The sequence below is a fragment of the Chiloscyllium plagiosum genome, unplaced genomic scaffold (genome assembly GCF_037043375.1).
Source record: "Chiloscyllium plagiosum isolate Xiang-an unplaced genomic scaffold, Cpla_swu_hap1 HiC_scaffold_2, whole genome shotgun sequence".
NCBI lineage: Eukaryota > Metazoa > Chordata > Chondrichthyes > Orectolobiformes > Hemiscylliidae > Chiloscyllium > Chiloscyllium plagiosum.
The window spans coordinates 154,218,249-154,243,927 of record NW_028270140.1 but is presented as its reverse complement, the minus strand read 5'-3'; the positions used below and the strand labels follow the sequence as shown (position 1 = coordinate 154,243,927).

At 43.1% G+C, this 25,679-nt stretch overlaps 1 long non-coding RNA gene across 1 annotated transcript; it reads left to right on the top strand.

The window, feature by feature from the left end:
• Nucleotides 1-908: 908 nt before the first annotated feature.
• Nucleotides 909-24,378, top strand: LOC148152026 (uncharacterized). The gene is made up of 3 exons (XR_015759227.1): nt 909-984; nt 23,519-23,711; nt 24,277-24,378. It is a non-coding gene; the product is annotated as an uncharacterized LOC148152026 (long non-coding RNA).
• The last annotated feature ends 1,301 nt before the right edge of the window (nt 24,379-25,679 follow it).

Sequence of the window (25,679 nt, the reverse complement as noted above, 5' to 3'; positions counted from 1 at the left end):
ATGGCAGAAAATTCAGGGGCAAGATCAAAATAGTACAAAATAATACACCAGCACAAAGAATGATTAAAAGACCAGCCTGAAGGCCTTGTGTCTTCGTGCATAGAGCATTTGCAATAAAGTGGATGAATTAGTCACACAAATAGGTACAAATGGATACCATATACTTGGGATCATGGAGAAGCTGCTGGCTGACCAGGAGTGGGAACTGATTGTCCTGTGGCATTCAATGGTTAAGAAGGACAGACAAAAAGGAAAAGGAATTGGGATAGCATTGCTGATTAAAGAGGGCATGAAAGCAATAGTGAGTAAAGATATTAGCTGCAGTGAAGTGGAATCAGTGTGGGTAAAGCTTAGAAACATCAAGGGACAGAAAATGATAGTGGGGCTTGTGTATAGACCCCCAAATCATCATGTTTATGTTGGGGAAGACATTAAACAGGAAATGAGAGATACAAGGAAGTAAGGTACAACTCTGACAGTAATTTGCAAATCAATTGAACAAATCAAATCAATAACAATGTTACAGAGGAGGACTCCCTGAAGTGGAAATGGGGCGGATTTCTGGATCAATGTGTTGAGGAAACAAGTGGAGGACAGGACATCCTAGAACTGAGTAATGTATAATCAGAAAAGAATAGTTGGCAATCTAGCCGTGTGAGACCTCTTGGGAGAATAGTGACCATAATATGTTAGAATTCTTCATTCAACTGGAGAATGACGTCGTTGATTCTGAGACTGGAGTCCTAAATCTAAGTAAAGGAAATGATGATGGTATGAGTTGCAATCTGGTTGTGACAACCAGCTAGAAGAGTTATTGAGACTTGAAACGTTAGCTTGGTCTCTCTCCATGGATGCTGCCCGACCCTTTTTTTTTTGTTTTCATTCCTGAGGGAGTGCTGTCTTGTCAAGGCTGCCATTGAGAGGAACATAGTATCTCAGAAAAGGAATCGGCCATTTGAGCCTGCACTGGAGAGGGTGGTGAAGGTAGGTACTCTTGTGACATTTAAGAAGCATTTGAATGAGTACTGAAAGTGGCAGGACACAGTGAGCTATGGACCTAGAGCAGGCAAATGGGCTTGGAGCATATCGGTGTTTGTTGGTCAGCACGGACATGGTGGGCCAAAGGGTCTGATTTCATGCTGCATGATTCTAAGAGGTGGCAAATTTCTCCCTGGCATCTTGATCAATATTTCTCCCCCCATGACCACCACAGAAACAGATTACCTGGTCATTATCATTTTGCTTGTTGTGGGATCTTGCTCTGTGCAAATTGGCTGCTGCGTTTCTGACATTACAACAATGATTCATTCTTAAAAACTGCTTGAATTGGTGTAAATCTTTAATGTAAATCACAGGTACTAATCCTTCTTCACCTGCCCCACACACTGATAACCCTTTGGAAGTCTACAGATATCGTAAATGATCTCACTATTTATCTGTTCTTTGTCTTGAGGTGACTCAGCACGTGGATGAATCACTGTCTCACCATGTTAGTGGTGCTTGCACACTGGTGCCACCGTGTGTTCAGTCATTGCTGCGTTGTTAATACTCACTGTCAGGAGACGCTGCAAATGTCGTCAGTCCAGACTGCAGCAGCATTTTGTTTTTAATGTCTGAAACCTGACTGAAGTTGGAGGAATTCAATACGTACTTCATTCAGGTGGATCTCTCTCTTCTTGTAAGGAGAAATTCACTCCTTTTAAGTGCAGAAACTCAATCGAGCCCAGAGCCAAGACTAGGGATTCCCTCCAGTGTGGTGTGTATTTAGTCACAGGATGTGGGCTAGACCAGTATTTATTGCCCATCCTTAATTACCTTCGGGGAAGTGGTGAGGAACTGCCTTGCCCAGCCTTTTCGGATTCACCCATATTGATGTGGTTCTTGACTTTATTCTCATAAAAATATGTTTATTCATAAAATGTATCAAAGTTGATCAACAAAATATTTCAAACTCAAAATGACTAAACGTACAACAAACTTCAACTTGTCTTCAGAGAGTACAGAACAAATTTTGAAGAATTCTATAAGTACAATAAAAGCAAAAGAGTAACTAGGGAGAGAATATAGTGTCATAGAGTCATAGAGATGTACAGCACGGAAACAGACCCTTCAGTCCAACTCGTCCATGCCAACCAGGCATCCAAATCTAATCTAGTCCCATTTGCCAGCACTTGGCCCATATCCCACTAAACCCTATCTATTCATATACCCATCCAAATGCCTTTTTTTGGTAAATATATTTATTTGCAATTTTTTTTAACTTTACAAACATATAAAATTATTGAAAAATACAATCAATAACAAATATCAGTATAATAAAAACAAAACACAAATTACAATACAGCTACTGTCTACCAACTACGAACCTACCCTATAACACAAAACAAACCATAACACTGTGCAAAGCAATACCAAAAAAAAAAGAAAAGCAAAAAAAAAGCCCACAAAATACAGAACAGCTAGGCTCAGCGGAAAGCTCCCAAACAAAGGAACGGGAGCATTGTATAAGTACCCATATTAACTCAGGAGACCCCCTCCAAGGCCCAGGGCTTGACAAATCTAACCAACCTGGTTAGACAAATCCCCTAGTTAGGATAACTGACAAATCTATATCCAAATAACTCAAGTAGGGCTGCCATGTCTTATAAAAATGGTCTGTTGTGTGGTGCATCATGTTTGTAAAAACATCCAAGGGAATGTGCTCCATATAAGCCCGACGGGTTCTCAGGCACCCAATTCATCAGAATATTCTTCCGTGCACAGTATGCAAGAATATTAAATAGTTTCTTCCCATGCCTGTCTAAAGATGGTAAATTCGGTCGACCTAAGAGGAGAGATATCGGGTCTACTTTGACTTCAGTCCTCAATACCCTCCCTATCTCTCCCGCCACAGCACACCAATAAACACGGAGCCTGTGGCATGTCGAGAAGCAATGGGTAAGAGTACTTACACTTATTTTACATTTGGGGCACATTGAAGGTGCCCCTTTTATAAACTTCGCCAGAGGGTCTGGTGCCAGATGAGCCCTGTGCAAAACTTTTAACTGCGTAGCATGTCCTATTACAGATTGAGATCTTTCAAGTATTCTCCCATATGTTCTCCCATGTTTCAGAAGAGATCTCCACTCCCAGCTCTTGCTCCCAGACCTCACATAACCGGTTAATATCCTGCTAGGCCCTGCCACCCAGCAGATGATAGAGGGCACGAACTGAAAGGGTGCTTATGGAGCGTAGCAACAACCTCTCTGTATCAGGCTTATAAGCTTAGTGAGAAGCGTAGTCTTCTTTTGGATGAAATCCCTAACCTGAAAAAAACGGAAAAGGTCTCTGCTGGGCAACCCGTATTTGCAGCTCAGTTGCTCAAACGACATCATAACCTCCCCCTCAAACAAGTCTCCCAAACTAGAAACTCCTCTCACTGCCCATAGTTTGAACCCTGAGTCCATCATCCCTGGTCGGAACATGCCAACTATGGGTGTAAGTGGTGAAGTCTTGGATAAACAACCCTCACTCTGACGCCTCGCCCTCCATGCCTTGACTGTACTAATGACAATGGGGTTCCGGCAGTGGTCCACAACTGTCCTCATCTTATCCATGAAAAACAGGTTAATAAGAGGGCATTTTGCCTGGGAGGCCTCTGTATCCAGCCATATTGAGTTTGGATAATTACCTACCCAGACAAAGGACAGCAGGGAACTCAATTGATACCTCCTGATGTCTGGGAAATCAACTCCTCCCCCTCCTTGAGGCAACTGCAATTTAGTAAGTTTGATGAGGGGCCGCCTATGATGTCAGACAAAGGAACCAAACCATCCCATAAGCTTCTGCAGCGTTGACCTGGGAAACATTATAGGGAGCATACACATGGGATAAAGCAAATGAGGAAGAACATTCATCTTAATGAGAGATATTCGGCCCTGCCATGAAATTAGAAGAGCCTCCCATGTCTGGAGATCTTGCCTAATATTGTCAAGCAAGTGAGCAAAGTTAGTCTGAAATAACAGATCAAACTTTGGGGTAATAAAAATGCCTAGGTATTGGAATCCTGCCTGTGACCACTTAAAAGGGAACCTAGGGCCGCCTTCAACTTCTGGCACATCCTTAAGGTTCCCCAAAGACATAGCCTCTAATTTTGTAAAGTTAATCTTATGTCCTGAAATAGCCCTCAATGAACTGATACATTATATCAAATGGGGTACGGAGGTCATCGGGTTTGATAAAAACGGAAGGACATCATCCGCATACAGTGTAATTTTGGGTGCCCTTAATTCCACTTCTGGAGCGGTTATGTGGATGTTTGGACGAATGGCCTCTGCCTGCGGCTCTATTACCAACGTAAATAACATTGGTGAGAGGGGGCTAGATTAGAGTGGTGCCGGAAAAGCACAGCAGGTCAGGCAGCATCTGAGGAGCAGGATGCTACCTGACCGGCTGTTCTTTTCCATCACCACTCTAATCTAGACTCTGGTTTCCAGCATCTGCAGTCCTTGTTTTTACCCAGGTGAGAGGGGGTGCCTCTAGTTCTGGACTCCTCCACCCCAGGGAAAAGACCATAAGACCATAAGACATAGGAGTGGAAGTAAGGCCATTTGGCCCATCACGTCCACTCCGCCATTTAATTATGGCTGATCGGCATTTCAATTCCACTTAACAGCATTCTCCCTGTAACCCTTAATTCCTTGCGAGATTGAGAATTTATCAATCTCTATTTGAAGACATCTAACGTCCCCGCCTCCACTGCGCTCCATGGCAATGAATTCCACAGGCCCACCACTCTCTGGCTGAGGAAATATCTCCTCATTTCTGTTTTAAATTGACCCCCTCTAATTCTAAGACTGTGCCCATTAGTCCAAGTCTCCCCGTCTGACGGAAACAAATTCCTAGTGTCCACCCTTTCTAAGCCATCCATTATCTTGTGAGTTTCTATTAGATCTCCCCTCAACCTTCTAAACTCTGAGGAATACAATCCCAGGATCCTCAGCTGTTCATTGTATGTTAGGCCTACCATTCCAGGGATCATCCGTGTGAATCTCCGCTGGACACGCTCCAGTGCCAGTATGTCCTTCCTGAGGTGTGGGGCCCAAAATTGGACACAGTATTCTAAATGGGGCCTAACTAGAGCTTTATAAAGTCTCAGAACCACATCGTTGCTTTTATATTCCAACCCTCTTGAGATAAATGACAACATTACATTTGCTTTCTTAACCATGTACCCAACCTGCATGTTTACCTTTAGAGAATCCTCAACTAGCACTCCCAGATCCCTCTGTACTTTGGCTTTACGAATTTTCTCACCGTTTAGAAAGTAGTCCATGCTTCTATTCTTTTTTCCAAAGTGCAAGACCTTGCATTTGCTCACATTGAATTCCATCAGCCATTTCCTGGACCACTCCTCCAAACTGTCTAGTTCCTTCTGCAGCCTCCCCACTTCCTCAGTACTACCTGCCTGTCCACCTAATTTTGTATCATCGGCAAACTTCGCCAGAATGTCCCCAGTCCCTTCATCCAGATCATTAATATATAAAGTGATCAGCTGCGGCCCCAACACTTACCCTGCGGGACACCACTTGTCACCGGCTGCCATTCTGAAAAAGAACCTTTTATCCCAACTCTCTGCCTTCTGTCAGACAGCTAATCCTCAATCCATGCCAGTAGCTCATCTTGAACACCATAAGCCCTCACCTTACTCAGCAGCCTCCCGTGAGGCACCTTATCAAAGGCCTTTTGGAAGTCTAGATAGATAACATCCACTGGGTTTCCATGGTCTAACCTACTTGTTATCTTTTCAAAGAATTCTAACAGGTTTGTCAGGCACGACACCCCCTTGCTATATCTATGCTGACTTGTTCTAATGTGACCCTGCACTTCCAAGAATTTAGAAATCTCATCCCTAATGATGGATTATAGAATTTTACCAAAAACCGAGGTTAGGCTAATCAGCCTATAATCTTCCATCTTTTGTCTTGATCCTTTCTTGAACAAGTGGGTTACAACAGCGATTTTCTAATCATCTGGGACCTTCCCTGACTCTAGTGACTGTACTCACTGTATACCCATGACTGCGTCACCAAATACCAGACTAATGCCATTTACAAGTTCGCTGATGACACCCACCATAGTCAGTTGAATTTCAGATATCGACGAAACAGGCTACAGATGGGAGGTGGAAGACCTGGAAAAATGGTGCACTGAGAATAACCTAGCTCTCAATGTCGGCAAGACCAAGGAACTCATTATTGACTTTCAGCGGGATGTTACTTATCCCCCCCCACACATTAACAGCACAGAGGTGGGACGAGTGCAGAGTGTCAAGTTCTGGGAGTAATCATCCACAACAAACTTTCTTGGACTCTTCATGTGGACACACTGGTTACAAAGGCCCAACAACATCTTTTCTTCCTCAGGCAGCTGACGAACTTTGGCACGGTGGTGAATACCTTTACTAACTTTTATAGGTGTGTCATCGAGAGCATTCTATCTGTATATATCACTACCTGGTATGGCAATTGTACCATTCAAGACCAGAGATGGTTACAGAGAGTGGTGAACTCAACCTGGACAATCACAAAAGCCAACCTCCCACCTGCAATCCATCTACCAGACCCGCTGTCAAGGAAAGGCCACCAGCATTTTCAAAGATCCATCTCACCTTGGCAATGTATTTCTACAACCTCTATTTCTACAAAAGCCTGAACACACACACCAGCTGGTTTCGAAACAGTTTCTACCCGACTGTTGTTAGAATACTCAATGGACTCACAAACTCTTGACATTCACCTGTACCTGTGTTTTTGTTTTTGTTGTTGTTGACCTATTATTTACTTATCTCTGCTACTTAACTCTGTGATCTTCCTGTATTGTTCACAAGACAAAGCTTTTTACTGCAGACTGAACTCTACCTGATGATGATCGCGACCTCCTAAGTGTTCCTTTACTTTAAGATCTTTTACAAAGTCTGGCTCATTACATAGCACTGAGTCCAGTGTAGCCTGCTCCCTTGTGGGCTCCATCACAAGCTGTCCCAAAAAGCCATTCATGAATTCCCTTTCTTTGGATCCACCAGCAACATTATTCACCCAGTCCACCTGCATGTTGAAGTCCCCCATGATCACCGTGACCTTGCCTTTCTGACATGCCCTACCTATTTCCTGGTATATCTTGTGACCCAAATAGACCACACCCCTTCTAATTTTATAAACCTCTATAACATCATCCCTCAGCCTCCTATGCTCCAGGAAAAACAGCCCCAGCCTAGTCAACCTGTAGCTCAAATCCTCTAACCTTGGCAACATCCTTGTTAATGTTTTCTGAACTTTTCAAGTTTTACAACATCCACCTGACAGGAAGGAGACCAGAATTACACACAATATTCTAGAAATGGCAGAACCAATGTCATGTACAACTGCAAGATGTGCTCCCAACTTGTATACTCAATACTCTGACCAATAAAAGAAAGCATACTCACACCTTCTTCACTATCCTATCGACCTGCGACTCTATTTACAAGGAACTATGAACCTCCACTCCAAGGTCTCTTTGTTTAGCAACATTCCTCAGGACCTTACCATTAAATGTATAAGTCCATGATTTCTGAAAGATCAACGTGGTTGTTTATGTGTGGAACCACAGCAGATGGGTAAGATACCAAATGACTATTTGCTGTGGAAAAGGACATGGCACTAGGGTACTTGGGGAAATAAACAGTGATGTCTTGAAAAGAGCTCCTATTACAGAAGAGGAGGTGCTCGTGGCCTTGAAACAGATAGAAAATCCTCAGGGACGGATCAGGCGTTTCCTAGAACTTTGTGGGAAGCTGGGGAAGAAATTGCTGGCTTCCTTGCTGAGATATTTGTATCATCGAGAGCCACGGGTCAGATGCCAAAGTCTGGAGGGTGGCTAATGTGGTACCATTATTTAAGAAAGGCTGTAAGGAGAAACCAGGGAACTATAGTTGGGTGAACCTTATGTCAGTGGTGGGTAAGGTGTTGGAGGGATTCTGAGGGACAGGATTTAATGTCTTTGGAAAGGCAAGGACTGATTAGGGAGAGTCAACATGACTTTGTGCGTGGGAAATCATATCTCAATAGCATGATTGAGTTTTTTGAAGAGGTGACAAAGAAGATTGAAGAAGGCAGAGCAGATATTGTCAACATGGACTTCAGCAAAGTGTTCAAAAAGGTTCCACATGGTAGACAGTAGAATAGAGCAGCGTTTTATTTGTCATTTCTACCATATGATACAGTAAAGACGAGACAGCATTTCTCCAGGACTGACAGTGCTGCATGGACAATACAAAATACACAATCATAATTTGGAGATGCCGGTGTTGGACTGGGGTGAACTATAACCTGGTGTTGTGTGATTTTTAACTTTGTACACAATCATACACAGCATAAAGTGCATAGGAAGTGCAAAACACGGAAGTTATAGTGTCGTAGAAGAATGATACAGAAGAGACATTTTTCTCGCAGCAATTCAGAAGTTGTGTAAAGAATTTCAGATGGGAAAGAATCTGATCATACTGTGTTAAGGAGCCTGATGGCTTGGGGGAAGAAACTGTTGCACAATCTGGTGAGAGACCGAATGTTCTGGTACCTTCTGCCAGGTGGCAGGAGGAAGAAGAGTTTGAGTGAGGGGTGTGTGGGGTCTTCCACAATGCTCTTAGCCTTTTGAATGCAGCGTAAGTGTCTGTAATGTAGATTAGTTAATAAGGTTAGATCAGGGAGAGATGGCAGTTGGATACAAAATTGGCCTGTAGGTAGGAGACAGAGGATTTTTACAATTATCCATTCACAGGATGAGGGCATCGCTAGTTAGGCCAGCATTGTCATCTCTAATTGTCCAGGCAGCAGCTGAGAATCAACCACATTGCTGTTGTCCTGGACCACATGTCGGCCAGACCAGGTACGGATGGCTGATTTCCTTCCCTAAATGAGTGAACCAGATGGGTTTTTCCTGACAATTGGCAATAGTTTCATGATCATCATGAGACTCAAAATTAGATTCTTCGACTTTTATGAAATTCAAGTTCTATCCTCTGCCATGGTGGGATTCAAATCTGAGGGTCTCTGGATTAAACATGCAGTGATAACACTATGTGGCCATGCCTCCCCTTGGTTGGTGTCAGGAAGTTGATTCCTAGACTGGAGGCCTGTGACCAGCAGTGTGCCGCAAGGATTGGTGCTCGGTTCACTGCTTTTCATCATTTATATAAATGATTTGGATGTGAATACAGGAGGTATAGATAGTAAATTTGCAAATGACATCAAAATAGGTGGTGAAGTGGAGAGTGAAGAAGATCAATGGGACCTTGATCAGATAGGCCAATGGACCACATGGATAAATGTGGAATTTTCATTTTGGTAAGGCAAACTAAGGCAGGATTTATACAGGAAATGGTAGGGTCCTGGGGAGTTTTGCTGAACATAGAGACTTAGAGGCACAATTCCTGTGGAAGAGCTTATGCCCAAAACATTGATTCACCTGGTCCATCAAACATAGAACAACATAGAACAATACAGCGCAGAACGGGCTCTTTGGCCCTCGATGTTGGGCCGATCTGAGAACTAATCGAAGCCCATCTCCCTACATCCCATCCTCTTCCATGTGCTTATCCAAGGATTGTTTAAATGCCCCTCATGTGGCTGAATTAACTATATTGGCAGACAGGGCATTCCACACCCTTACCACTCTCTGAGTAAAGAACCTGCCTCTGACATCTGTCTTAAATCTATCACTCCTCAATTTCTAGCTATGCCCCCTCGTACAAGCTGATGTCATCATCCTAGGAAAAAGACTTTCACTGTCTACCGTACCTAATTCTCTGATCTTCTTGTATGCCTCTATCAAATCCCCTCTTAGCCTTCTTCTCTCCAAGGAAAACAGACCCAAATCTCTCAGCCTTTCCTCATAAGACCTTCCCTCCAGACCAGGCAACATCCTGGTAAATCTCCTCTGCACCTTTTCCAATGCTTCCACATCCTTCCTGTAATGGGGCGACCAGAACTGCACACAATATTCCAAGTGACCACACTAGCGTTTTGTATAGCTGCAGCATGACATTACTGCTCTGGAACTCAATCCCTCTATCAATGAAACCTAACACACCGTATGCCTCGTGTCTGTGTAGGTTTCCTCTGGGTGCTCCAGTTTTCTCCCACAGTCCAAAAATGCGCAGGTCAGGTGAATTGGCCATGCTAAATTGCTAATAATGTTAGGTGCATTAGTCAGAGGGAACTGGGTCTGGGTGGGTACTCTTCAGAGGATCAGTATGGACTGGTTGGGCCGAAGGGCCTGTGTCCACACTGTAGGTAATCTAATCTTAACAGCAATATCAACCTGGGTGGCAACTTTCAGGGATATATGTACATGGACTCCAAGATTCCTCTGCACATCCACACTGCCAAGAATCTTTCCACTGACCCAGTCTTGTTGTTCTTCCCAAAGTGAATCACCTCACATTTATCTACATTGAACTCCATTTGCCACCTCTCAAACCAATTCTGCAGTTTATCCAAGTCCCCTTGCAACCTGTAACATTCTTCCACATTGTCCATTACTCCACCGACTTCAGTGTCATCTGCAAACTTACTAACCCATCCACCTATGCCTGCGTCCAAGTCCTATATAAAATGACCATCAGCAGCGATAATAAAACAGATTCTTGTGACACACCACTAGTAGCTGGACTCCAGACTGAATATTTTCCATCCATCACCATTCGCTGCCTTCTCACAGAAAGCCAGTTTCTGATCCAAACTGCTAAATCACCCTCAATCCCATGTCTCTGCATTTTCTCCAACAGCCTATCATGTAGAACTTTATCAAAGGCTTTTTTGAAGTCCATGTACACCACATCAATTGTCCTACTCTCATCCACATGCTTGGTCACCTTCTCAAAAAACTCAATGAGATTTGTGAGACATGACCTGCCCTTGACGAAATCATGTTGATTATCTGCAATCAAATTGTTGCTTGCTAGATGATTATAAATCCTATCTCTTAGAAACCTTACCTCCAACAGACATAAGGCTCACTGGTCTATAATTCCTGCATCATCTCTACTGCCCTTCTTGAACAAGGGCACAACATTTGCAATCCTCTAGTCCTCTAGTACTAAACCTGTAGACAATGACGACTCAAAGATTAAGGCCAAAGGCTCCAATATATCCTCCTTAGCTTACCAAAGAATCCTCGGATGAATTCCATCCAGCCCAGGGACTTGTCTACTTTCATTCCTTTTAAAATTGATAACACCTCCTCCTTACTCACCTTGATCCTTTCCAATCTAATATCTCGTATCTCATTCTTCTCCTCTACAATATTCTCCTTTTCCTGAGTGAAAACCAGTGAGAAATATTTATTTAGCACCTCTCCGATCTCCACAGGGTCCACAAACAACTTCCCACTTCTGTCTTTGACTGGCCCTATTCCTACCCTAGTCATCCTTTTATTCCTCACATACCTATAGAGAGCTTTAGGGTTCTCCTGAGAAGAAGGGCTTATGCCCGAAACGTCGATTCTCCTGTTCCCTGGATGCTGCCTGACCTGCTGCGCTTTTCCAGCAACACATTTCCAGCTCTTCTCCTTCATTCTACCTGCTAAAGACTGCTCGTGTCCTCTCTTGCTCTTCTTAACTCTCTCTTTAAATCCTTCCTTGCTAATCTGTAACTCTCCATCGCCTCATCTGAACCATCTTGTCTCAAAATCACATAAGCCTCCCTCTTCCGCTTAACAAGAGATGCAATTTCTTTAGTAAACCACGATTCCCTTACTTTATACTTCCTTCTTGCCTGACAGGGACATAGCCATCAAGGACATGCAATATCTGTCCCTTAAACTAGCTCCACATATTGATTGTCCCCATCCCCTACATTTTGCTGTCTTATTCTATGCATCCTAAGTCTTGCCTAATCACATTATAATTGCCCTTCCCCCATCTACTCTTGTCCTGTGGCATATACCTATCCCTTTCCATCGCTCAACAACTAAACATAACCAAATTATGGTCACTGTCTCCAGAGTGCTCACCTACCATTAAATCAAAGACCTGGCCTGGTTCTTTACCAAGCACCAGATCTAGAGTGGTCTCCCCTATTGTCGGCCCTTCAATATACTGTGTCAGGAAACCTCCCTGCACACATTGGACAAAAACTGATCCATCTGACGTACTAGAGTTATAGCATTTCCAGTCAATGTTGGGTGAGTTAAAGTCCCCCATAATGACCACCCTGTTCCTTTCACTCCTGCCCAGAATCATTTGACCGATCCTCTCCTCCACATCCCTGGAACTCTGTGGAGGCCTATAAAAAACTCCCAGCAGTGTGACCTCTCCTTTCCTGTTTCTAACCTCAGCCCATACTACCTCAGTAGACAAGTCCTCATCAGAAGTTCTGTCAGCCACCATTATATTGTCCTTGACTAACAAGGCCACACCTCCCCCTCTTTTATTGCCTTCCCTGTTCTTAATGGAAGATCTAAATTCTGGAACCTGCAACATTCATTCCTGACTGTAAGGTATAGAATTGAAATTGTGCAGAATAAGGGAACAGGTGTTGCTTCTGCAAAAAGTTTACATTATAAAATTAGGCTGCGCATGCCAATACTAAACAGTGAGAAGTGAAAACAGATAGAATTATCTATGACTAATAGGTCAGAGCAACCGTGTAGCAGGATGTACCAGTAACAGGAGAATAGTGTGCCAGTCTCAGGGGGGATGTGGCCAACGGATGGAATTTAGTTTGGCAGGTGATCGCACGAAGACAGCAAACTATGCCAGGATAGTCACATATAAGGAATGAGATAAATAAGAGTAAGGGGCGACAGGATTAGAGTAACGGGAGAAGTAAACAGAGGCGGAGTGAAGCTAGACAAAGGTGGAGTGAAGCTAGAGCTTGTGAAAGGTTACGCACTACAGCAAAAGTAACCAATGGGGTGAAAGGGGAGGACCGAGAGACGCAGCTGAACAGCATAAATCAGAATGTAACCCTCAGATGGAGGTGCTTACTTGTTAGGCACCCATTCTTGCAAGTACGTATCAATAAAATTCGCTGCTTCAGAATTTGGCTCGGACTGAAATTTATTAATATGTGAGTTTTGTTTCTCACAATTTGGGCGCTTGTGTCCAGGATATCCATCATCACCAGCAGGGTGGGTACCATCGATGGCTGGGAAGACGCATGCCGTTCCTTTTAGAACGGTCCCGTGTTCCTCAGCGGTGGGTTGCCCCTTCTGGTTGACTGATTGAGATCCGATGAGAGTCTATCTGAACCAGGCGAAAGGTTGTAAGTAGGCACAGGGAGCCAGGCAACTCCATGCATGGACCAAGGTAGGAAAAGAGATTTTTAAGACTGCCTTGGAGGCTGGGATTGAGTTCTAGTAGTTAATAAGTGTCTACGAAGGAACTCAATATGGGCTGTGCCGAGGGTAAAGTAAAAGCCTCCGGGAAAAGAAATGGAAATACCTCCAGAAAGTCCGTTGGGCAGGATGTTGTGGAATTGGAAAAATAATACTTGTACAAGGGAAAAAGATAGGAAAAAGGTGATTAAATACTGTTGCTTTGTATGGACTAAGGAATCCATTCTTCGTCCCGCCTTCTTCTGGCCAAAGTACGGGTCGGACGAAGACTGTGTTTGTAAGTATTTGAATTTATATGTCAACAGAAAACAGCCTTTCGGTCAGGAGGGATCATATTATGCTTCGTGTCGGAAGGGCTAGTAGTTGAAGGACTACTGAGGATACACTTCGTAACTAAATCATGGCCAGGCATCCAAAACAAAATTCAGAAATTAGATGGGTGGAGTGAGAAATCACTTGAGGAATTATTAAGAGAGGCACAGAAAGTGTTAACTTCGGATGTAAGTTAAATCAGGAGCTGAAATTGGCCTGTCGCAAAGATGTCACTACAGTTGTTATGGGGGATTTTAACATGACTGGGAGAATCAGGATGGTATTGGGCCTCAAGAAAGAGACTTTGTGGAGTGCCTCAGAGATGGATTCTTAGAGCAGCTGGTGCTGGAGCCGACCAGGGAGAAGGCAATTCTGGATCTGGTATTGTGTAACGAACCAGAATTGGTCAGAGACCTCGAAGTGAAGGAGCCATTGGGAAGTCGTGACCATAATACAATAAGCTTCAATCTGCAATTTGAGAGGGAGAGGGTACAGTCGGAAGTGACAGTACTTCTGTTGAATAAAGGGAACTATGGAGCTATGAGGGAGGAGCTGGCCAAAGTTCAATGGTGCAATACCTTAGCAGGGATGACCGTGGAGGAACAATGGCGGATATTTCTGTGTATAATGCAGAAGTTGCAGGATCAGTTCATTCCTAAAAGGAAGAAAGATCCCAGGAGGAGGCATGGGCGGCCGTGGCTGATGAGGGAAGTAAAGAAACATATAAAGTTAAAAGAGAAAAAGTATAACATAGCAAAGATAAGTGGGAAAACTGAGGACTGGGAAGCTTTTAAAGAGCAACAGAGGATTACTAAGAAGGAAATACGCAGAGGAAAAATGAGGTACAAAGGTAAACTGGCCAAGAATATTAAGGACGATAGTAAAAGCTTTTTTAGGTATGTGCAAGGCAAAAAAATGGTTAGGACAAAAATTGGGCCCTTGAAGACAGAAACAGGGGAATATGTTACTAGGAACAAAGAAATGGCAGAGGAATTAAATGGGTACTTCAGATCTGTGTTCACTGGGGAAGACACAAGCAATCTCCCTGAGGTATCAGTGGCTGAAGGACCTGAACTTAAGGGAATTTATATTTGCCAGGATTTGGTGTTGGAGAGGCTGTTAGGTCTGAAGGTTGATAAGTCTCCGGGGCCTGATGGTCTGCATCCCAGGGTACTGAAGGAGGTGGCTCGGGAAATCGTGGATGCGTTGGGTGATTATTTTCCAGAGTTCAATAGATTCGGGGTCGGTTCCTGAGGATTGGAGGGTGGCTAATGTTATACCACTTTTTAAGAAAGGTGGGCGAGAGAAAGCAGGAAATTATAGACCAGTTAGTCTGACGTCAGTGGTGGGAAAGATGCTGGAGTCTATTATAAAGGATGAAATTACTGCACATCTGGATAGTAGTAACAGGATAGGAGAGGGTCAGCATGGATTTATGAAGGGGAAATCATGCTTGACTAATCTTCTGGAATTTTTTGAGGATGTAACTCTGAAGTTGGACGAGGGAAATCCAGTAGATGTAGTGTACCTGGACTTTCAGAAAGCTTTTGATAAAGTCCCACACAGGAGGTTAGTGAGTAAAATTAGGGCGCATGGTATTGGGGGCAAAGTACTAGATTGGATTGAAAATTGGTTGGCTAATAGGAAACAAAGGGTAGTGATAAACGGCTCCATTTCGGAATTGCAGGCAGTGACCAGTGGGGTACCGCAGGGATCCGTGCTGGGACCGCAGCTTTTTACAATATATGTTAATGATATAGAAGATGGTATCAGCAATAACATTAGCAAATTTGCTGATGATACAAAGCTGGGTGGCAGGGTGAAATGTGATGAGGATGTTAGGAGATTACAGGGTGACCTGGACAATTTAGGTGAGTGGGCAGATGCATGGCAGATGCAGTTTAATGTGGATAAATGTATGGTTATCCACTTTGGTAGCAAGAACAGGAGGGCAGACTACTACCTCAATGGAATCAATTTATGTAAAGGGGCAGTACAGAGAGATCTGGGTGTTCTTGTACACCAGTCAATGAAGGCAAGCATGCAGGTACAGCAGGTGGTGAAGAAGGCTAATAGCATGCTGGCCTTCATAACAAGAGGAATTGAGTATAGAAGCAAAGAGGTGCCTCTGCAGCTGTACAGGGCCCTGGTGAGATCACACCTGGAGTACTGTGTGCAGTTCTGGTCTCCAAATTTAAGAAAAGACATTCTGGCTATTGAGGGAGTGCAGCGTAGGTTCACGAGGTCAATTCCTGGAATGGCAGGATTACCTTACACTGAAAGACTGAGGCGACTGGGCTTGTATACCCTTGAGTTTCGAAGATTGAGAGGGGATCTGATTGAGATGTATAAGATTATGAAAGGATTGGACACTCTGGCAGTAGGAAACATATTTCGACTGATGGGTGAGTGCCGAACCAGAGGACACAGCTTAAAAATATGGGGTAGACCATTTAGGACAGAGCTCAGGAGAAACTTCTTCACCCAGAGAGTGGTGGCTGTGTGGAATGCTCTGCCCCAGAGGGCAGTGGAGGCCCACTCTCTGGATTCATTTAAGAAAGAGTTGGATAGAGCTCTCAAAGATAGTGGAATCAAGGGTTATGGAGATAAGGCAGGAACAGGATACTGATTAGGAATGATCAGCCATGATTATATTGAATGGTGGTGCACGCTCGAAGGGCTGAATGGCCTACTCCTGCACCTATTGTCTATTGTCTATTGTTTGTAAAGAGAGAGGATGAGAAGCAAAAACAGAAGGTGAAAATGATGGTAGCCACGGTTGACGAAGTCATCAAGAAAAGAATCGAACCAGTGACTAGCAACCGGAGTGGATGGTGGCAGCACGTAGAACATAGAGGAAGGGGTAGAGGACGAGGAGGACCGTTTATAGGGTCCAGTCGACAGGGAAGAGGACAGAGGTGGAGACCCCAACAAACAGGGTGTTACATCCAGAAAAAGATTCAAAAGATAGAGGGATGGAACGAGAAGCCTCTAGAGTTGTTGTTGCGAGAAGCTCTGAAAGTGTCTGTGAGATATGGTGTGTGTGTGTGTGTGTTGAGAGAGAGAAAAGAGCTGTCCAGCTAATGGAAAGTTTAACCCTTTGTGATTCGGTTTGAATGCACATTTGTTTGTTGGTGATTGAATGTTTGTGCTTTGTTCCCTGGAGCTTGAGGTCTGGGACTGTTTTGAATCTGATTTCTATTATAGAAATTTAACATGATTTCTTTTAAGGTTCAGGATTTTACAGTGATTATGAAATAAAATGTTAACTCCGTTCTTTTTACAGGTCATGACTACCTTACTATCAATTTCTAACTAATCTCTTTTATCCTAACATAAAAGCAATTTCAAATCAGCTTAATACGGAGGAAAACAACATGATAACCTTTTTTGTGCTCCAGACTCATTTGTTTTCACTTAATTTTAAGCCATAGCTTTATTCAGAAAGTTCCCTCCCTCAATGACAGTTGAAGTTTCAGTTCATCATTAGATTGTAATAAATCAATCCTATGGTTAATATCTGTGACCTTGGATTCGGCCATTATTCATGCATTAAAATTTTTTTTTAACTTGAATAGACAAATCCTTTTTTGACAGCTCTGGTTATTTCACGACCTAAAACATTGTAATTGAGCAATGACTGGTCAGGACTACTTAAGAAAACTAATTTTGGATTTAAATTAAGGGACTAAAACTGAGTAATAATAGTGGATTTCAAAGTTGGGAACTGTATGCATTTTACATTTTAAATATTAAATACTGAATAAATGAATTTATAATATATAAATATATATTTACAAGTAAGATTCCAAAATGTATAGTTAGGAACAGGCTTTAAAGTTAGACAAGCCTAAATTGATAAATTGGTATTTGAAGCTATAGGGAGCAAGAAATATTGCAATATTTCTTAAAAAAAACAAGGTCTAAACAAAACATTGGATGATGAAGAATGGCCATGAGGTGGCCCTAAAGCTGTTCAATTGGTCAAATCGGCTCAGCAATTGATCTGGCAAGATAACATGGGAGCAGGGACGAAAGAGTTAATTGGACTGTGGCGACAGTTTTGTGATGAGAGGCACGAAGAATCAGTTTTGCGCTTATGGCAAGATACTGCCACCAAATTGGGGATTAAATTAATTGCAAATGGTGCTATGGAATCTGTTGAGGTTTTAAAAATGAACGTGCTCGAGCAAAACAATTACAGAAACAGAATGAGAAGTCACAAATGACTGGTAAACAAACAGAGCTGCGCAATTACAGTTTCTAAAATGTTGCATTTCACTTGTTGCATTTCCACCCTGAATTACAGATAATAATTATTTTATTTATATAATATATAATTAATAATTATAATAACTCAATTGTATTAGCCTGACTCAATATTAATTGGCAGGATTGCTTCACACTCTCTCAGTGACCTGTCATATTGATTCATATCTAATTTAAAACATGACAGCATTAATTCATTGCTAATTAAAGAATGGATAGCTACATTCCTGGCCGGAGTGTGTGCAGGCAGTGGCAGCAACAGCCTTATTGGTAGAAGAAAGTCAGAAACTTGCTTTTGGGGGAGCCTGAACAGTCAGCACCCCACATCAGGTACGGACCATATTAAATCAGAAAGCAGGGCGGTGGCTTACGGACTCTAGAATTCTAAAATACGAAGCAATTCTAATAGAGAGGGATGACCTTACATTGATCACAGACATTTGTCTGAATCCAGCTATCTTTTTCTGGAAAGGGGAGGATGAAGCTCCCTCAGACCCAGAACATGAGTGCCTTGACATTATAGAATATCAGACTAAAATAAAAATGGACTTTAGAGATATACCTCTACATGCAGGAGCCAGGCTGTTCATTGATGGGTCCTCCAGAGTGATTGAAGGTAAAAAACACAATGGATATGCAGTATTGAATGGAATAGAGGCGAGTGTTATTGAGGCTAGTTGACTACCCACTGATTGGTCGGCATAGACTTGCGAACTTTATGCACTAGGAACCGTACCAGGCTCTTTTGACTACCGAAACGGCGATACGCACGGCGGAGAAAGGCTGGACTCACTACACCAGGGTTAAAGGACCGGTGGAATCCCCGGTTAAGAAAGAAGTCTGAACAGCCGAATCAACAGAAGAATCACTGAAACTCAGACTCAAAAGACTTTAAGTAACTGATTTTTATGAGGACATGGGATAGTTTCTTTTTGATATCTACATATTGTATTACATATTAAATCTCTCGGTCTTTCAATACTACATAGGATGCTGGGGACGCTTAGGGTTACCATATTAGCTTTCTTAGTATTGGGAATTTGTCAAACGATGCTGTTATTTGTTATTAACGGTCCCTGAGTCTGAATATCCGCAAGTAATAGAGGCCGATGTTTTCAGCCTAGTAAAATGCGCAGATGTAAAATATCAGAGGGAGTATATTTCCTCCGAAATCCTTCTTAAGACCCTACCGGACATAAGGTATGGTTCGTAAAAATCGCCACCTGGCATCACTATCCACAGAGCCCCCTTTCGCCCAGCCCTAGACTGTCCTGACAAAAAGTGCCACCCGATATATCTCACCATTATGAATACCTCCTCTGAAGACTCCTTTCCCCGTAAAAACGGGTCTCAACTCCTTAGTAACGATTTAAAGATAGTAATGGAAGCCACTGGAAAGTGTTTTTCGGGCTGCTGTTTCCGAATAGTCATAGGAAACGGAAAATGAGCCAAACAACTTGATAGTAAGATACAACATTTGCCCCTCCCAACAACCCAAAGGTGGTAAAAAGTAGAGAGGTGAAGGACTTGAAGCAGACCATTGAAATAGAAACTGGATACGGGGGCGCAAATGCCTGGGTTGAATGGGTAAAGTACACTGTTAAAACTCTGAATAAAAGCAATTGCTATGCATGTGCCTCCGGTAGGCCAGTTACCCACATAGTCCCCTTTCCGCTCGGGTGGAACCGAAACAGGAAGGGCATGGAATGTATGATATTCCTGTATCAGGATAAGACTGCATGGAATGATAGGAATTGTATGTCCTTATCTCTAATGTTCCCTCCCTTGGAGAAGACAGATTTGAAAGTTCCCCCCATTTTTGACCACGGTTGGGAATCACACATCGTGTATAAGCCAACAGGGTACAAATCGGTCTAGAGACTTGGGGGAGCTGAGGTTATATATAGAAACTCAGAATGACACTTAAACAGACAAAGGAGGGAACTATTCAGCACTCAGGGTTCCGTGGGCAGATCTCTGGTGGTACTGTGGAGGCAGAATATTGCGACCTACCCTACCTCCTGACTGGAGAGGGATATGTGCAATTGTGCAATTGGCAATCCCATTCACCTTGGCATTTGAGAAGGAGAAGGTGGTAGTAACAAAGAATGAGAGGAGTAAAAGGTCGTTATTAGATACTTCCTTTGATGATAGGATTTATCTCGACTCTACAGGAGTTCCTAGAGGGGTCCCTGATGAGTTCAAGGCCCGCAACCAGATTGCAGCAGGTTTTGAATCGGCCCTATTTTGGCGGGTAATGGTCAACAAGAATGTAGATTGGATAAACTATATTTTTTTTACAACCAGCAAAGATTCATCAATTACACTACAGATGCAGTCAAGGGTATTTCCAAGCAACTTGATGCAACCAGCAGAATGGCCTGGGAGAACAGACTGGCCTTAGATATGATCCTAGCCGAAAAAGGGGGTGTATGTGTGATGTTAGGAGGTAGCTGTTGTACCTTTATTCCAAATAATACAGCACCAGATGGGTCAATCTCTCGTGCCTTGCGAGGATTGACCACTTTGGCGGAAGAATTGGCTGAGAATTCAGGAGTGGATACATCACTCACGGGATGGCTGGAATCATGGTTTGGAAAGTGGAAAGGCGTGGTAGTCTCCATCCTCACCTCCCTGATAGTGGTAACAGGGGTACTGACAGCAATTGGCTGTTGTATCATACCTTGTGTACGGGGGTTAACCCAGTGCTAATTGAGACAGCCTTGGCAAAACAAATGCCTCTAAAAGGTAATCAGGCAGAGTGACTCAACCTCTTGAACAATGAGGGGATGGGTGACCTTAAGGAATTAGCCACTATAAATGAAGTCTCAGGGATGATGCTAGCGAACTGGAAGGCAACGTATGAGACAAATGCAGAAGACAACACTTAGTAGCCAAGAAGAAAAGGGGAGGGATTGTAAGGTATAGGGTTAAAATTGTGCAGAATAAGGGAACAGGTGTTGCTTCTGCAAAAGCTTACATTATAAAATTAGGCTGCGCATGCCAATACTAAACACTGAGAAGCGAAAACAGATAGAATTATCTGTGACTAATAGGGCAGAGCGACCGTGTAGCAGGATGTACCAGTAACAGGAGAATAGTGTGCCAGTCACAGGAGGGATGTGGCCAACGGATGGAATTTAGTTTGGCAGGATGATCGCACGAAGACAGCAAACTATGCCAGGATAGTCACATATAAGGAATGAGATAAATAAGAGTAAGGGGCGACAGGCTTAGAGTAATGGGAGAAGTAAACAGAGGCGGAGCGAAGCTAGACAAAGGTGGAGTGAAGCTAGAGCTTGTGATAGGCTACGCACTACAGCAAAAGTAACCAATGGGGTGAAAGGGGAGGACCGAGAGATGCAGCTGAACAGCATAAAACAGAATGTAACCCTCAGTATTGAAGTAAACACACTTCTAACCAGCTTGCTGTCTGCCAGCAAACTCCTGTGACCGTGAAATCCTGACCAAGCCCTCCCTACTCTCATCGTCCTGTGCACTAGAACAACACTCAGGTTGCCATCTCCCTGCTGAGCTAGTTTAAACCTTTTCTGATTGGCTATGCTTTTCCAACACCGCACTCTTCGACTAGGGGTGCAGGTACATAATTCCTTGAAAGTGGAGTTGCAGGTAGACAGGTGGTGAAGTAGGTGTTTGGTATGCTTGCCTTCATTGGTCAGAACATTGAGTATAGGAGTTGGGATGTCATTTTGCAGCTGAACAGGATTTTGGTTAGGCCATGTTTAGAATACTGCGTACAATTCTGTTTCCCTTCTAAAGGAACGTTGTTGTTAATCTTGAGATGGAGCAAAAAAGATGGATGTTGCCAGGACTGGAGGGTTTGAGTTACAGGGAGAGGCTAAATAGGCTGGGGCTTTTTCCCCTGGAGCAATGGAGGCTGAGGTGTGACCTTATAGACATTTATAAAACCATGAGGGACATGAATGGAGTGAATAGCCAAGGTCTTTTTTTCTTTGGTGGGTGAGTCCAAAACTAGCGGACATACATTTAAGGTGATAAGGGAAAGATATGAAATGGACGTATGGGGCAACACTTTCTCACAGAGCATGGTGAGTGTATGGAATGAGCTGCCAGAGGAAGTGGTGGGGTCTGGTACAATTACAATTACAACATTTAAAAGGCATCTGGATGGGTATATGAATAGGAAGAGTTGAGAGGGATATATGACTCTATGACTGTATAATGTTGCCAGATGTTGTCAATTTCAGCTGAGGACAGATTTGTTAGGCTAGGTTTTTGTTCTTTAGAACAGAGGAGGCTGACAGGTGAGAACTGAACTGTACAAAATAAAGAGGGGATTGTACAGAGTGGATAGGCAAAACTTGTTTGCTCTTGGAGAGAGGTCAATTGCCATGGGGGCATAACCTGTTGAATTCCAGGTTTCCAGCATCCACCGTAATTTTATTACAGAGTTGATTGATCAAAGGGTTAGATGGGATGTGAGGATAAAGTCCTTTCCCCCTTGAGGGTGGTGGGTGTCTGGAACTCACTGCTCAGTTTGGTGGTGGAGGCAGAAAAGGAACCTGGATCTGCTCCTGAAGCACTGGAACCTGCAAGGATACAGACCAGCAGCTCGACAGTGCGGTTAGAATGGACGGCTTATTTATTCAATATGAACATAGAACATAGAACATAGAAGAATACAGCGCAGTACAGGCACGTTAGCCCTCGATGTTGCGCCGATCCAAGCCCACCTAACCTACACTAGCCCACTATCCTCCATATGCCTATCCAATGCCCGCTTAAATGCCCATAATGAGGGCGAGTCCACCACTGCTACTGGCAGGGCATTCCATGAACTCACGACTCGCTAAGTAAAGAACCTACCCCTAACATCTGTCCTATACCTACCCCCCCTTAATTTAAAGCTATGCCCCCTTGTAATAGCTGACTCCATACGTGGAAAAAGATTCTCACTGTCGACCCTATCTAAACCCCTAATCATCTTGTACACCTCTATCAAGTCACCCCTAAACCTTCTTTTCTCCAATGAAAACAACCCCAAGTGCCTCAGCCTTTCCTCATACGATTTTTCTACCATACCAGGCAACATCCTGGTAAACCTCCTCTGCACCCGTTCCAGTGCCTCCACATCCTTCCTATAGTATGGCGACCAAAACTGCACACAATACTCCAGATGCGGCCGCACCAGAGTCTTATACAACTGCAACATGACCTCAGTACTCCGGAACTCAATTCCTCTACCAATAAAAGCCAGTTCGCCATATGCCTTCTTCACCGCACTATTTACCTGGGTGGCAACTTTCAAAGATCTGTGTACATGGACACCAAGATCCCTCTGCTCATCCACATTACCAAGTATCCGACCATTAGCCCAGTACCCTGAATTCCAGTTCAGGCAAATAGCTCAAATATTTCAAATTATTTTAAATGCAATAGAATTCAACATTACTTTCATAGAGTAAGAAACACTCAGCAGTACCTCAGTACAACTTCAATACTCTTGATGGTGACATATACATTCCTTGTCAGGATTGCTCTCTCTCCATGGATGCTGCCTGACCCTCTGATCTCCAGCATTTTTTTGTTTTCTGTGCAGATTCCAACACGTGCAGTAAATTGCTCCAGTAAACCCCTGGACACTATGGACAATTTAGCATGGCCATTCTACGCTAACCTGCACGTCTTTGGACAGCTTCACTCGAGAATGCTTGCCCCAAGCTTTAGTGCTGTGGTCCTAGTCATACAGAGGCCGGACTGGGCAGCATATCCCCTTCCTTGAAGTGAAGCAGGTGAGCTTTTAAAACAAATCATGGTTGGCATTATGAAAATGAGTTTAATTTAATTTCAGATTTGTTGAGTGAGTTAGAAATCTCAGGTGGCTACGGGAGGATTTGACCTTGTATCTGCATGATTGAACTCTGGATTACTCATGCAGTGATATAACCACAATATCACAGCAGGTAAAGTTCACTAGTTCACTGAACCTTTTACACTTGTTGTTGACAATGTCAAAAGTAATTTTAAATAATACTATTTTGGAGAAAAATGTTTTTAAAATTACCATCACACTTTACTCAGTGAGTGATAAACTGCTGAGGGAACGGTTTTCTTTGTGAGGTTTTAAAACACTCTGTTAAATGCAGTTACAAATCAAGGCTGACATCACTCATTCAGTTCTGAGGGAGTGTAGCACTATTGGAGATGCTATTCTGTCATACTGCTAAAGGAAATGCCTTCATCATGCAGAGTCAAAATTCTAGGTTTAAAATTTAAACAAAGCCTGGCAGTTAACTGTCAGTCACCATACTGTGTTATATAAACAGGCTGCTGCAAGGAACTAATTGCCTGTTTCAGCAGGGAAGCTGTTCTGCGCAAAGGAAATCCAACTGATAAAAGGTCTTCCAGTTCAAAAGGAATTCCAGCCCTTCACTGTCAGGAAATGAATTACAGAAAATGATCTTCCAACAGCAACTATCAGCTTTCCAGTACTGAACAGGACATGCTCCAGGAGATTAATGAATGGTGCAGATCACGTGAATTTATAAAATCAGAAACCTGAGGCAGATGGAGAGTGATAAAACTTCTCAAAACTCGCTAAGTGATAAATGTAATGAAAAACACAAATGTAAAATAATAATCAAAATAAAATATAAGCTTGGTTCTACATGGTGCTGAAAGGATTAATACTACAGTTTGCAATAAGCAGTCCACACTATGTTGATGTCACATGGATTGTGGGCTGAATATCTTAAATCTTAAAGGAGTGAGACCTCAGATCTTCCTCAGACAGTCTCAACAATGTCAATCCTGTCAATGTAACCTGAAACAAGTTGCTCACATGGAACAAACTATCTTTAGGGAGCTATGACGTGGAGGTGCCAGTGTGGGACTGGGGTGTACAAAGTTAAAAATCACACAACACCAGGTTATAGTCCAACAGGTTTACTTGGAAACACTAGCTTTTGGAGCGCCGCTCCTTCATCAGGTGGCTAGAGAGACAGAATCCTCAGACACAGAATTTATAGTGAAGTATCAAAGTATCAGACAACTGATGGGATTGAACGAGTCTAGGTTGCTGTTAATTCTTTAATCACTTAGAATAGGTGCAAGTTTCGATTGATTAATATGAAAATCCCAGAATTGCATTCAAATCACATTCCCGAGATAACTTAAGGTTTTCTTAAAAATCTCAGCTCAGACAATGCATTAAAGATGTGAGGTTTGAGTCTGTCTGTATTTCAGCCTTGAGTTAGACTGGTTCTATTTCCAAAGTAGGAATTTATAAGATGCCACATGGAATGACTGCCTACAGATTGTGTGCATTTTGAACAAAATAGAATGTATCTGGAAATACAGGACCTGATCAGGTGTACCCTAGAACTCTGTGGGAAGCTAGAGAAGTGATTGCTGGGCCTCTTCCTGAGATATTTGTATCATCGATAGTCACAGGTGAGGTGCCAGAAGATTGGAGGTTGGCTAACGTGGTGCCACTGTTTAAGAAGGGTGGTAAGGACAAGCCAGGGAACTATAGACCAGTGAGCCGGACGTCGGTGGTGGGCAGGTTGTTGGAGGGAATCCTGAGACACAGGATGTACATGTATTTGGAAAGGCAAGGACTGATTAAGGATAGTAAACATGGTTTTGTGCATGGGAAATCATGTCTCAAAAAACTTGATTGAGTTTTTTGAGGAAGTAACAAAGAGGATTGATGAGAGCAGAGCGGTAGATGTGATCTATATGGAGTTCAGTAAGGCGTT